At 39.5% G+C, this 15,062-nt stretch overlaps 1 protein-coding gene and 1 long non-coding RNA gene across 4 annotated transcripts in view; one reads left to right on the top strand and one right to left on the bottom strand.

The window, feature by feature from the left end:
- NARS2 (asparaginyl-tRNA synthetase 2, mitochondrial) overlaps window positions 1-15,062 on the top strand; it is a 138,198-nt gene that overhangs the window by 19,236 nt on the left and 103,900 nt on the right. The window lies entirely within an intron of this gene.
- LOC140712576 (uncharacterized) lies at window positions 6-5,232 on the bottom strand. Of its 2 annotated transcripts, none has more exons than XR_012094208.1 (3): window positions 4,796-5,232; window positions 4,339-4,499; window positions 6-1,592 (listed from the first exon to the last, which is right to left on the bottom strand). It is a non-coding gene; the product is annotated as an uncharacterized lncRNA (long non-coding RNA). The 2 variants fall into 2 exon arrangements; XR_012094211.1 differs by having other exon boundaries at window positions 4,343-4,499.

The following is a 15,062-nucleotide window of genomic DNA, read 5'->3' as shown; positions in this document are numbered from 1 at the left end:
GTTTTGCTTCCTATCTTGAGGGGCACATTGCTGTTTAATAGTTTTCCTCTGAGGGTCTGAAATTTAATATTAGTTTTGTGGACAGAAGACTATGAGCAGCACCTGAAATTGTCAATGAAAATCCTTGAAAAACTTACCTAGACAATTCAAACCAGTCTGATTTCCTGTATTACCAGCCGTCTTACACTGTGACAGGTAAGAGTGAATTTTTGGGGTTTTTTAATTTTTTAATTTTTTTGAAACGGAGTCTCACTCTGTGGCCAGGCTGGAGTGCAGTGGTGTGATCTCAGCTCACTGCAACCTCTGCCTCCCGGATTCAAGTGATTCTCCTGCCTCAGCCTCCCGAGTAGCTGGGACTATAGGCGTGCGCCACAACGCCCAGCTAATTTTTGTATTTTTAGTAGAGACAGGGTTTCTCTGTGTTGGCCAGGATGTTCTCGATCTCTTGACCTTGTAATCCGCCCACGTCAGCCTCCCGAAGTGCTGGGATTACAGGCGTGAGCCACCACGCCTGGCCAAGAGTGAATTTTTAATTTAGCACTCTATTTACTTTTCTTAAGTTACAGTGAATTGGTGAACTAGAGAAATTTGAAGAGGTAAATGAGGATTTTAAGCTCTCTTATGCAGACTCAATCCACAGTTAATATTTGTGGACATAAATCGTATTTTAAAAGATAAATAAAAATAGAGTATACATGTGAATATCATTTTCTTTTTCAAAGTCTTTTAAAAAAACATTTTTTCATAAGAATGATTTACGTTCTCTTCATCCCATGAAGGCCCTTTAATTTGTCTAGCAATCATTTTTTGTGTTCCTTGTATATGTCAGGCATTGTCAGCCTGCCCTTACTGCAGGTATTTTTTAAGTTATCAGTTTTTCTTATTGGAGACAGTTGAAAACCTTGTGTTTACCAGTTTGATAGCTATTTAAAATCATTGACCAGTTGTATAATAATGGACAGAGAGAATGGTATCATCATGAGTGGTGCTTTGGTACTTCTTTTATTTGTTTACTGATTTCTTTATCTTTAAGATGTCAGGATTCTTGTTTATATATTTGGTTGATTCTATCAAATGACAAAATTTGTATGTAACTGCTTTCTCTGGTTCAGTGCTTTCTGACTCTTTTCTTTTCTTTTTTTTTTTTTTGAGACGGAGTCTCGCTCTGTCGCCCAGGCTGGAGTGCAGTGGCGCGATCTCAGATTGCTGCAAGCTCCGCCCCTTGGGTTCACGCCATTCTCCTGCCTCAGCCTCCCGTGTAGCTGGGACTACAGGTGCCCGCCACCACGCCCAGCTAATTTTTTTTTTTTGTATTTTTAGTAGAGACGGGATTTCACTATGTTAGCCAGGATGGTCTCGAGCTCCTGACCTCGTGATCCTCCCGTCTCGGCCTCCCAAAGTGCTGGGATTACAGGTGTGAGCCACCGCGCCCGGCCCTTTCTGACTCTTAATAATGGTGGTGCTTCTTTATATTATTGAATAAAGTATTCTCTGGGAGAAGTTGTCCTGATATGTTGAAGTCATTCAGAATGGTAATCAGATGCTGTCTTCATTATATATGACTGGAAGAAATCTTGATGTTGATCAGCATTCTGCAAAAAGCAGAATAAAAATGCCTTGTTGAACATTTAGAGTGGGGGTATTAGCATTTGTATATATGAGTTCAAAGAAGAAAGCAGATGACAAAATAACCATATATAAACTCTGGAAAACATTCTCTTCTAGGTGTTTATTTTCTCTTGGCACTTTAATTTTCTGCATATTGAAGCCAAGAATTACTCACTGTAAATACTTTTCTAAATCCCTTAGTCTAAACCACTGAATATTCAATAAATGACTGGGGAAAAAAGGTATAATTTAAAGGAGTCTTTATGAATAAAAAGGAATTAATAAAGAGACCAAGATACATGTATGTATATATATGTATCTTGGCCTCTAAATAACCTAAGACAAGTTACCAGATAAGTGTGAATAAATAGGAAGAGGAAAAAAATACATTTCTGAAGCTAAACAAATGAGAAGTGTACTATGTTCATATTATTTCAGAGCCAAGGAAAGGAATTTGTGGGATTAAATTTGCCTATGCAGAGTACCAGAAAGAGAAATTCTTGAATTCATTGATCCTAGGCTTCTACAGTCAGGATCTAACTCAGGTTTCAGCTGATCTGTGCTGTCTGGCTTTTATGCTGTGTTGACCTACTGTCTTTGTTGCTTTCAGAAGTTCAACTACAAAAAGACTTGTCTTCTGTCCCTGCCAACCCTCTATCCTTTGAAAGCGGAGCTCCTTCTTACCCACCTCACATACCTCACTTCCAAGATTCATTGTGTTGATTTCCTCCTGGCTGCCTGTAGAAGCATAGGAATTTGAATTTTGGTACCCCTTTTAGGAGGAGGTGGGCTTTCATATTTAAATTCTTGCTTCTCGTAATGGTGCACATTTTTTCTCTGACAGAAGTGAAGTGTCGTTAAGTACTGTGTTTACAGATAAGAGGGCAGCTTTTAAGGGGTCACCTTGAAAAAACACAGTTAAGAACGTGCACTTCTAATATTCTGTTGAGAAGTGAATGCATGCCCTGTCATTTTACTTTTCCTTTCCCTCATCTCCGTTTCCTGCTTTAAGACTTTAATATTTGTTAAGATTTGAGGACTACTGAATACATCATAAGAAGTTTCCTTCAAGGCATTTGTTATTAACGGACATTTGGTGCCGTCTGTGTTCAAGACGCTTTGCTATAAAGATGTAGATGAGTTTCTATCCTGTCAAGCCAGTGAGTTGGCAGCAGTTGATGAGGGAAGGAGCATACTTTTCATTCACTCTTGATGTTACTTATCCTACAAAATTTCTTGTTTGTACACTTTTTCCCCTTTGTCCTAAGGCCCTGGCTGAGTTCCCAAAATTAGATTTGGTCTTTGTAATTTGGAACAATAAGTTTGTCTTTGAGGAGATGAAAAGAGATTAAGGCAAGAATTATAGGTTGTGGCTGTCAGATACAAAATTACTACAAATTTAGTTTAAAGATCTTAATTGACTTTCATTTGCCATTCAAGAATCAGGCAACACTTCATTCTATAAAACAGAAGAGGCTAGTTTTATAGACAGAAAAAGGCTGAGGAAAGCAGAAACAAAAAACAATTGGTCTTTACAAAGTTATTTTTCTTGTGAAGGTTAAAGCAAAGGGGACTTCCTCATGCTGGCTAAAACTGTTCTCTTTGGTGATGTGGCTGTTATTCCTCTTCTGACTTCTCAGAAGGTGGTATGAAGATCTTAGTTTTTGGCTTGGTAGCGATGCACAACTGTGTACAGTTCCATGGTTTTCAGTATGACTAGAAGTTGATGGGAAATAAGGTGGAATTGCTTTATGTAGACATTTGAGGATATAGTGTTACCAGTTATAAGTGGTATGGAATCTAGAGGAAAATGAGGTAGGTCACTGAGGATTGACTTGGTCAGAAAAACCTTCAGAATGAATATGTGACCTGACTGTACCTTAGGGAGAATATTCCAGGTAAGAACAACAATGTAAGAAGAATCAGAGAATTAAAATGAAGTATAGACAATATACATTCTTCTTGTCTTCACATGGCACATACTCTAAAACCAACCACATAATTGGACATAAAACATTCTTCAACAAATGTAAAACAACTGAAAGCATACCAGACGCACTCTCAGACCACAGCATAATAAAAATAGAAGTCAACACAATGAAAATCATTCAAAATCATACAATTACAGGGAAACTAAACAACATGTTCCTGAATAACTTTTGGGTAAATAATGAATTTAAGACAGACATCATAAAGTTTTTTGAAAATAATGAGAACAAAGATAGAACATACCAAAATCTCTAGGACACAAGTAAGGCAGTGTTCAGAGGGAAAATCATAGCACTAAATGCCCACATCAAAAAGTTAGAAAGATTTCAAATTAACAACCTAACTTCACAATGGAAAGAATTGAAGAAGAACAAATCAACCCCAAAGCTAGCGGAAGATGAGAAGTAACAAAAATCAGAGCTGAACTGAAGGAAGTTGAGACACAAAAAAACATTCAAAATATCAGCAAATCCAGGATTTGGTTTTTTGAAAAAATTGGTAAGATAGGCCACTAGCTAGACTAATTAAGAAGAAAAGAGAGAAGATCAAATAAACACAATTAGAAATGACAAAGGGAATGTTACTACTGACCCCACAGACATAAACAACCATCAGAAACTACTACGAACACCTCTAAATTGCTGGAAACATACACCCTCTGAAGACTGAGCCAGGAAAACATTGATTCTCTGAACAGACTAATAACAAACTCCAAAACTGAATAAGTAATAAATAGCCTACCAACCAAAGAAGCGCAGGACCTGATGGATTCATAGAGGAATTCTACCAGATGTACAATGAAGAGCTGGTACCATTCTAACAGTAACTGTTCCAAAAAGTTGTGGAGGGGGGACTTCTCCTCAACTCATTCTGTGAGGCCAGCATCATCTTGTTACCAAAACCTGGGAGAGACACAACAAAAAAAGAAAATATCAGGCCAATAACCTTGATGAACATTGATGCAGAAATCCTCAACAAAATACTTGCAAACTGAATCCAGCAGCACATCAGAAATTTAATCCACCATGAAGTAGGCTTCATTGCTGGGATGCAAGTTTGCTTCAGCATACAAAAATCAATCAGTGTGATTCATCACATAAACATGATTGTCTCAATAGATAGAGAAAAGGTTTTTGATATAATTCAGCATTCTTTCATGTTAAAAACTCTCGATAAACTAGATATTGAAGGAACATACCTGAAAATAATAAGAGCCATCTATGACAAACCCACAGCCAACATTATACCGAATGAGCAAAAGCTGGAAGCATTCTTTTTGAAAACCAGCAGAAGACAAGGATGCCCTCACCACTTCTCTTCAACATAGTATTATAAGTCCTAGCCACAGCATTCAGGCAAGATAAATAAAGCGCATCTAAATAGGAAGAGAGGAAGTCAAACCATCTCTGTTTGCAGACGACAGGATTCTATATCTAGAGAAAACCACAGCCTTGGCCCAAAAGCTCCTTCAGCTGGTAAATAACTTAAGCAAAGTTGCAGGATACAAAATCAGTATACAAAAATCACTAGCATTCCTATATACCAACAACAACCAAACTGAGAGCCAAAGCAGAAAGTCAGTCCCGTTCACAGTTGACACACACACCCCTAGGAATACACTTTACCAGGGAGGTGAAAGAGCTCTACATGAGAATTATAAAACACTGCTCAAAGAAATCAGAGAAGATACAAACAAATGGAAAAATATCCCATGCTCATGAATAGGAAGAATCAATATCATTAAAAAGGTTATACTACCCAAAGCAAATTACAGATTGAATGCTGTTCATAGCAAACTACCAACAACATTCCTCACAGAACTAGAAAAAATTATTTTAACATTTATATGGGACCAAAAAAGAGCCCGGATAGCCAAGGCAATCCTAAGCAAAAAGAACAAAGCTGGAAGAATCATGTTACCCAACTATACTACAAGGCTACACTCCCAAAACAGCGTGGTACTGGTATAAAAACAGGCACATAGACCAATGGAACAAAATAAAGAACCCAGAAATAAGGCCACACATCTATGACAGACAGTCGATCTTCCACAAAGCTGACAAAACAAGCAATGAGGAAAAGACTCCCTATTTAATAAATGGTGCTGGGACAACTGACTAGCCATATGCAGATGATTTAAGCTGGATCTCTTCCTTACATCATGTACAAAAATCAAGTCAAGATGGATTAAAGAGACTTAAATGTAAAACCCAAAACTATAAAAACCCTGGAAGACAACCTAGGCAATACCATTCTGGCAGAGATTTCATGACAGACATCAAAAGCAATTGCAACAAAAACAAAAATTGGCAAATTGGATCTAATTAAACTTCAGAGCTTCTGCACTGCAAAAGAATCTGTCAACAGAATAAACACACAACCTACAGAATGGAAGAAAATATTTGCAAACTAGGCATCTGACAAAGGTCTCATATCCAGGATCTATAAGGAACTTATTTAGAAGAGAAAAACAGCCCCATTAAAAAGTAGACAAATGGCTAGGCATGGTGGCACATGCCTATAATCCCAGCACTTTGGGAGGCCGAGGTGGGTGGATCATTTGAGGTCAGGAGTTCGAGACCAGCCTGACCAACATGGTGAAACCCTGTCTCTACTAAAAATACAAAAATTAGCCGGGCGTGGTGGCACATGCCTGTAATCGCAGCTACTCAGGAGGCTGAGACAGAAGAATCGCTTGAACCCAGGGGGCGCAGGTTGCAGTGAGCTCAGATCATGCTACTGCACTCCATCCTGGGCAACAGAGCGAGACTTTGTCTCAAAAAAGAAAAAAAAAGGGGATGTGCAAAGGACATGAACAGACACTTCTTAAAAGAAGACATACATGAGGCCAACAAGCATATGAAAAAAAGCTCAGTATCACTGATCATTAGAGAAATGCAAATCAAAACCACAGTGAGATACCATCTCACACCAGTCAATGGCAATAATTAAAAATAAATAAATAAATAACAGTGCTGGCCAGGTTACAGAGAAAAGGGAACCCTTATATGCTGTTGGAGGGAGTATAAATTAGTTCAACTGTTGTGGAAAGCAGTATGGTGATTTCTCAAAGAGCTAAAAGCAGAACTACCATTTGACCCAGCAACCCCATTACTGGGTATATACGCAGAGGAATATAAAGCATTTTATCAGTGTGAAGCCCAAATATTGTAAACCCCAAAGTTGACAGGTCTCAGTCAATTTAGGAAGTTAATTTTGCCAAAGTTGAGGATGCATGCCTGTGACACAGCCTCAGGAGATCCTGACGACGTGCCCAAGGTGGTCCGAGCACAGCTTGGTTTTATACATTTTAGGGAGACATGAGACATCAATCAGTATATGTAAGATGAGCATTGGTTTGATCCAGAAAGGTGGGACAACTCAAAGTAGGGTAGGGGCTTCCAGGTCATAGGTAGGTAAGAGACTAGTGGTTGTGTTCTTTTTAAGTTTCTGTATTAGCCTCACCAAAGGAGGCAATCAAATATGCATTTATCTCAGTGAGCAGAGGGATGACTTTGAATAGAGTGAGAGGCAATTTGCCCAAGCAGTTCCCGGCTTGACTTTTCCCTTTAGCTTAGGGATTTTGGGGCCCCAAGATGTATTTTCCTTTCACACCATGAAGACACATGCACGCGAATGTTCATTGCCTCACTGTTCACAATAGCAAAGATACTGAGTCAATCTAAGTGCCCATCAATGACAGACTTTATAAAGAAAATGTGGTACACATACACCATAGAATATTATGCAGCCATGAAAAGGAATGAGATCGTGTCTTGGGGGAACATGGATGGAACTGGAGGCCATCATCCTTAGCAAACTAATGCAGGAACAGAAAACCAAATATTGCATGTTCTCACTTACAAGTGGGAGCTAAATGATAAGAACTTATGAACACAAAGAAAGAAACAACAGACCCTGGTGTCTACCTGAGGGGGGAGGATGGGAGGAGGGAGAGGCGCAGAAAAGATAACTATTGGGTCCTGAGCTTAATACCTGGGTGATGAAATAATGTGTACAACAAACCCCCATGACACATGTGTATGTAATAGACCTTCACATGTATCCCCAAACCTAAAATAAAAAATAAAATAAAATGAAGTGTAGGGGTTTTTATTAGACTCTGGGTGGAGAAATGGATGAGAAGGTTCATATTGGTGAATCATAGGAAATAAAGTTGGATAGCTTTAGGAATGAGATGGAGCAGGGTTGTTTTTGGTGGTTTTGTTTTGTTTTGTTTTGTTTTGTTTTTTGTTTTGACACAAAGTCTCTTGTTTCCCAGGCTGGAGTGCAGTGGCATAATCTCGGCTCACTGCAACCTCCGCCTCCCGGGTAAAGCAATTCTCCTGCCTCAGCCTCCCGAATAGCTGGGATTTCAGGCGCCTGCCACCATGCCCAGCTAATTTTTGTATTTTTAGTAGAGATGGGATTTCACCATTGTGGCCAGGCTGGTCTCAAACTCCTGACCTCAGGTGATCCACCCGCCTGGGCCTCCCAAAGTGCTGGGATTACAGGCATGAGCCACCCCACCCGGCCTGGAGCAGGGTTTTTTAAAAACTATTTTATTGGAACATATCTCACATACCATAAAATATGAAAGTGTAGTCATGTGCCGCATAGCAACTTTGCAATGACAGATCACAACATATACCATGGTGATACCGTAAGATTATAATACTGTATTTTTACTGTACCATTTCCATATTTAGATATGTTTACATACACACATGCTTACCATTGTGTTACAGTTGCCAAACTATTCAGTAGTGTCAGTAACATGTTATACAGGTTTGTAGCCTGGGGGTAGTAGGATATACCGGGTCTGTGCGTAAATAGACTCTGTGATGTTTGCACAACAGTGAAATTACCTAGTGATGCATTTCTCAGAACGTGTCCCCCTCAAGCAATGCACAACTGTGTATAGTTCCGTGATTTTCTGTATGTTCACAGGGTTGGTTGTACAGCCAATCACCACGATCTAATTTGAAGACATTTTCATCACCCCAAAAATAACTGTACCCAGTAGCAGCCCCTTGCCATTCCTACCCTTAGCTCTAGGTAACCACAAATCTGCTTTCTGTGGATTTGTCTCTTCTGAAACTTTTCATATAAATGGAATCGTACGATGTATGGTCTTTTGTGTTTGGTTTCTTTCACTTAGTATAAAGTTTTTGAGGTTCATCCCTGTTGTAGTATATATCAGTACTTCATTCCTTTTTGTATCCAGCTGGTCCATTTTCTGGATGTATCATGTTTTGTTTATTGATTTATCACTTAATGGACATTTGTATTGTTTCTGCATAACCATTAACCTGTTTCATTATGAATAATGCTGCTATGAACATTTTTGAAAAGTTTTTGTGTGGATGAATTTATGATTTAGTTTCTCTTGGGTAGAATTTCTGGGTCATGTTGTCACCCTTAAGTTCAACGTTTTAAAAAACTGCCAAGCTGTTTTTCGAAGTGGCCGCAGCATTTTGAGTCTTCTATTTTCCCTGCATCCTAGCCTTGCTTGTTATTTTCAGTTTCTTTGATTATAAATAATACTAATGAGTGTAAAGTGGTATATTATTGTGTCTTTGATTTGCATTTCCCTAATGGCTATCAAAAGACAAAATTACAACAAATTTTTTAAAATTTAAATTTCTTCATTTAACAATTCTAGAGTGAGCTAACGCTTCATTCTGTAAAATAGAATGCATTCCTGTGAGCTGACCAGAGGAGCTTGGTTTTATAGACAGAAAATGACTGAAGGAAATACAAACAAAGAACAAGAAGTAGATTGGTCACTTTAAAGTAACTTTCCTTGTAAGGCGCAAGGTGGGAACAGGGAAACAGAACAATAGGAAAATAACTCATTGGTTAACATCAGGTCACTTCAGGTGCCATTTTGTTGTAAGGATTAAAGGTGGAGGGAACTTTGTTATCGTGCTGATTGAAAGTGGCCTGCTTGAGAAATTCAGCCATCTCCCTCTCCTGATTTCTAGGAATGCCAGATAATAACTCAGTTTCAGTTTGATGGTATGGAACTTTAGTGTGAGTGACTCCATTACTGCACTATGCCTAATGCAGTAGCTTAGCCTAAAACAGTGGCTTATTTAACATGACTAAGGATATTGAACATCTTTTATGTACATATTGACCATTTATTTCTCTTCTTTGGAAAAATGTCTATTTAAGTCTTTCGCCCATTTTTTAATTGGGTTGTCTTTTTGTTGTTGAGACTGTAGGAGGTATTTTATATATTCTAGATAGAAGTATTTCTCCTCTCCTCTCTCCCACCCCCTACCAGTATGAAGCCTCTAATGCTGCCCCTTAGGGGGAATAGCCTTGAGTATGCCCACAATAAGGATGGCGCTGGTTTTGGTAGAGCTTTCTTTGGCTGTCTTTTCCCCTGACCACACCCGCCTCTTAAGCTCCATTACTCGCAGACTGATTGTACTATTGTTTTCAACGTCCTGGGGCATAAATAGCTTCACAAACTGATCCAATCAAATTTATACTCCTTTGTGAAGATAGTTTTCGAGGGCAGTGTTTGAGATTTGTTCTGACCCCAAAAGGGCTCTTCCCAGGTGTTTCTGTTTCTTTCCAGCACACAAGGAACTCTACAGTTCAGCCTTTATTGCTAATGAATCTTTCAGTCTGCCTTTCATCACAACGACCATTCTGGAGAGCACCCTTCAGTTTGGACTTTTACATACTTTGTTGCAATGAAGTCAGTTCCTTTGGGTAACGATTTGGAGCTCCGTTTTATGGCCTGCTTCTCTGCCCAGTCAATGTTGGAGCCAGGCTCCAGTGCTGGCGGAAGGGACAATGGATCATTCTTACTACAAGACATCCTGATTTAGGAGCTGAGTGTTCAGTGGAGCAAGAGGCAGCAGCCCAGGTTTCTTGGCTTGTCTCTCCTGGCATGGAACCCACACCCCAGGATCTGGGGCAAAAGCAGTCAGGACCCTAGTGTACTCTGGGGCACCACGCCCCAGGTGGAGCCTCCATCCCCTATTAGGGCTGGGGCTGAAGAAGGGGGAGGCTCTGCTTCTCAGCCACACTTGCCCAGAACTTAGCCTCAGCTACAGGTGGCTGAGAGAAGGGGCAGAAATGCCTGCATGCTGCGCCTCTTGCTAGAGCCCTGTGATCTTGGCTATAATTGGAGGGGTAGAGTTTCTGTCATACCAAGCTGCAAGGGGAAAGGAGGAAGAGGGCTCTGTTTCAGACACTATAGACTCTCCTTGTCCTCACTGAGCTTTAGTAGATTTTTTTGAATAGGTGTTTCTTCATTTGCTGTATACCCTTAAGACCATTTCTAGAGTCTTTAAATGGTTGGATTAAAAAAAAAATTTTTTTTTAAATAACTTTTACCCATTTCACTGAGGAATGGGTCTGAGGAGCTCCCTACACTATCATGTCAGAAGGGAGGAGGAAAAACAGATTAGTCACCTCTTGGCTACTTTTTACCACCACGATCCTCAATTTCCTCACTGGTAAAATGTGAACAATACTATTCTTAAAGGTTGTAAGGATTAAGTGAAATGACATATATGAAAACTTTATATTGCTAATCCAAAATAGGTAAAACAGTATGCAGATGCAGGCTGATGTAAGCACTAGCAGGCTGATGTAAGCGCTAGCATTTCTCTTTTCTAAACTATTGTGCATTCTAGAAATGGTAACACAAAGTTACTAGACCTCAGAAATTCTGATGCTTATAAATTTTTATGACTAAGTTATAGCACACATCATTTTGGTTGTGCTAGATGGTTTCACTTTTTGATTACTCTTCCCTATTTTCTTTTAAACTTCTTTAGATGATATGTGGGCTAACCTAGGTCAAACCTCTTCTCAAAACAACTTTTTTCTAGCTAACATTAATACCTCCCTTGTTCCAACTCCTGTTAAACTTGTAATTCAGTTGCTATAGCCTGGTTTTATTTTTTGTTTTTGAGTCACAGTTTTGCTGTCACCCAGGCTGGAGTGCATGCATTTGCACTGTCATCGCTCACTGCAGCCTCAAACTCCTGGGCTCAAGCAGTTCTCCCACCTCAACCTCCTGTGTAGCTGGGACTGCAGGCGCACACCATCATGCCTGGCTGATTTAATTTTTAGTAGAGACAAAGTCATTATGTTGCCCAGGCTGGTCTCAAACTCTTGGACTCAGGCGATCCTCCCATCTCAGCCTCCCAAAATGCTGGAATTACAGGCGTGAACCACCGTGCCTGGCCTACTGTAGCTTGTTTTAACATTCAGTTGTTCATCAGTGGTTTCTTACTTACCAGTTTTGGTTCCCTGTGTAGATTGTAAGTTCCTTTCAGGGAAGACCTGTGTCCTCCACACTACCCGGAACACTTAAATATTTATTATTTTCTAAGGGCTATTTTAGCTTTGTAGAAGTTTAAGCCTTAAGACTAGTCTGGTCATATGTTCATAAATAACATATGATGTTCATGTTTATTAGCTACCACACCTGGCTAATTTTTGTATTTTTAGTAGAATCAGGATTTCGCCATTTTGGCTGATCTCAAACTCCTGACGTCAGGTGATCCGCCCGCCTCAGCCTCCCAAAATGCTGGGATTACAGGCGTGAGCCACCATACCTGGCTTATATCTATCTGCTTTGTTCATTTGTCAGTACCTCTTACTGCTTCTACCTCATTCTTTTAAAAGTACATGCCGTTTCAGTGTATCAATACGTGTATTTTAACGTATTTAACCTATTCTTTTACTGATGGAGAATTCATTGGCTATTTTTTTTTTTCCTGTTACATGCTAGTATGCACAAGTTAGTATTGGGTCCTCTGTTGAGAATTTTGAATTAAAACTTGTTTTTTAAATTAAAATGAGCTGGTTCTCAAGAAATGTACAGTTTCTGAGTTCTTTTTTTTTTCTTTTAGCTCAAGTGATCCTCCCACTTTAGCCTCCCAGGTAGCTGGCAGCTAGTACTATGGGTGTGCACCACCACACCTGGCTAATGTTTAAATTTTTTGTGGAGACAGAGTCTTGCCGTGTTGTCTAGGTTGTCCTCTTACTCCTGGGCTCAAGCAGTCCTCCCACCACAGCCTCCCAAAGTACTGAGAATGACAGGCATGAGCCACCATACCCAGCCAAGAAATGTATAGTGTTTATCCAGAAGATGAAGCTAACACTTGAAATTGTAGACAGAATAATTAAATGTTTAATTGGCTTTTACCTTTTTTAAGGGTAATTATACAGAATATACAGAATTGTTACATCAAGTAGTGCTTCACTTTTTGTAAGTACTCTAGGAGAGATTTCTGACAAGGAGAAACTAGGTATGGGAGTGATCAGAGATGTCCATAGGACAAAGCAATGTGTATGATCCTTGTTTATATTTCCATCTTTGATTTTTGTCCCAACTTTGTCATTTTCTACTTCCAGAATTATCCAGATTCATACCAGCTACCTTTCAGAAAGGTAAATTGGTAAGTTTGGAGCAGAGTGACCTATAGTGAGAAGCAAGGAGATAGTGAATTATTGATGTATATCACTTACCTAATGCAATAATTTATTCCTTTTTTCAGTTAATATCAATTGACTACATGGTGTGTGCTGGAGGAAAAGTGGTGAACACAGAAGTCTTTTTCCTTGTCAAATGTATATCCTTGTAGAAGAGGAGACAATAAATGTAAAATAGAGAATATGTTAAGTATTGTGGTAACTGTCCAAAGATAGCTTCCTAGTGCACTATGCTTCCCAGTACCAACATCTTTCTGTTGTCCTCACCCACAGTTAAAGAGTGGACTGGTTCTGTGTAATCAGTAGCACATGGTGGAAATGAAATTTCCTTGCCTTTGGTTTTTTGGAATGGTTCTGGGGGAAGCCAGCATCTGTATGAGAGGTACTGTGCGTTCTCTATCAGTAAATCATCAATGAGTTCTCCATCAGTAAAAGAATAGGTTAAATACATTAAAATACTGTGAGACCTCAAACTATTTGTGTGGGGAGGCTGCATGATAAGACAGAGATGCCTGGCTACGCTTCACCTGTTTCAGCCATCCCAGCTAAGGCACTAGATTTGTGATTAAAGAGGTTATCTTGTATATCTAGCTGAGTCTAGCCTTCAGGTGACTTCAGTGCCAGCAGCCATTTGACTGAAACCACATGAGAGACTCCATACAAGAGCCACTCAGCTGAAGCTGGGCAATCCATAGAATTGTGAAAGATAGCAGTAGATTATCATTTTAAGCTGCTAAATTTTAGGATGATTTGTTACTCACCAATAGATAATCAGAACAGATGGTGATTTGTATTGCAAAGAAAAGTAAATTGGGAAAAGGGTTAGGGAGAGAGAGATTCTAGTTTAAATTGGATGGTCAAGGAAAGCTTTACTGAGAAGATGTTCAAAAAGCATGACGGGACCAGGTGCAGTGGCTCACATCTGTAATCCCAGCACTTTGGGAGGCCAAGGCAAGCATATATATCACTTGAGGCCAGGAGATCAAGACCAGTCTGGCCAACATGACAGAACCCCATCTCTACTAAAAATGCAAAAATTAGCTGGCCACGATGGCATGCACAACTGTAATCCCAGCTATTTGGGAGGCCGAGGCACAAGAATTGCTTAAACCCAGGAGGCGGAGGTTGCAGTGAGCCGAGATCACACCACTGCACTAAGGTCTGGGTGATAGAGCAAAACTGTGTCTCCAAAAAAAAAAAAAGGAAAAAGCATGACGGACATATGAGAGTAAGTAATATTGATACCTGGGAAAGAACATTTCAGTCAGAAGGAACAGCAAGTACAAAGATTCTGTGGCTGAGCAGCCTGAGGTTTTCAAGAAATAATCATGAAGGCAGGTATGGATGGAGCATAGGAACAAAGGAAGATTAGTGGGAACTGAGGTTAGGCGTAGAGGTTGGGAGTAAGTGCAAATTATATATGTTAGTGATGTTCATCTTTATGAGGTATAACACTTTGTAAAAAAATTGTAATAACTCCTTTTCTTTCCCAAATATAGATAATATATATAATGAAATATAGATAATATAAACTTTTTATATACTTAATTTGATATAATATAATTCCAACTTAATATAAAAAAGAAAGAAAAGTAGTATAATCAGTGTATTTTATTATGTAAATACTGTGTCTAGAATAATGTAAGTAGCCTTTATATAGAGATATAAAGAACTGCTGACTTTGACCACTGTAAATTAGGACTTAAACGGGTGTGTTACATTGGTGACTCACATATCACAAACAGTTAGCTATTCGTGGTGAGAATACTGGAGTGCAGTGGCGTGATCTCAGCTCACTGAGATCCTTCGCTTCCCGGATTCAAGCGATTCTCCTGCCTCAGCCTCCTGAGTAGCTGGGATTATAGGCGCCTGCCACCACGCCCAGCTAATTTTTTGTATTTTAGTAGAGACGGAGTTCGCTATATTGGCCAGGCTGGTCTCGAACTCCTGACATCAGGTGGTCTGCCTGCCTCAGCCTCCCAAGTGCTGGGATT

The sequence above is a fragment of the Chlorocebus sabaeus genome, chromosome 1 (assembly GCF_047675955.1).
Source record: "Chlorocebus sabaeus isolate Y175 chromosome 1, mChlSab1.0.hap1, whole genome shotgun sequence".
Classification (NCBI taxonomy): Eukaryota; Metazoa; Chordata; class Mammalia; order Primates; family Cercopithecidae; genus Chlorocebus; species Chlorocebus sabaeus.
This window is presented reverse-complemented; position numbering and strand designations above follow the sequence as displayed.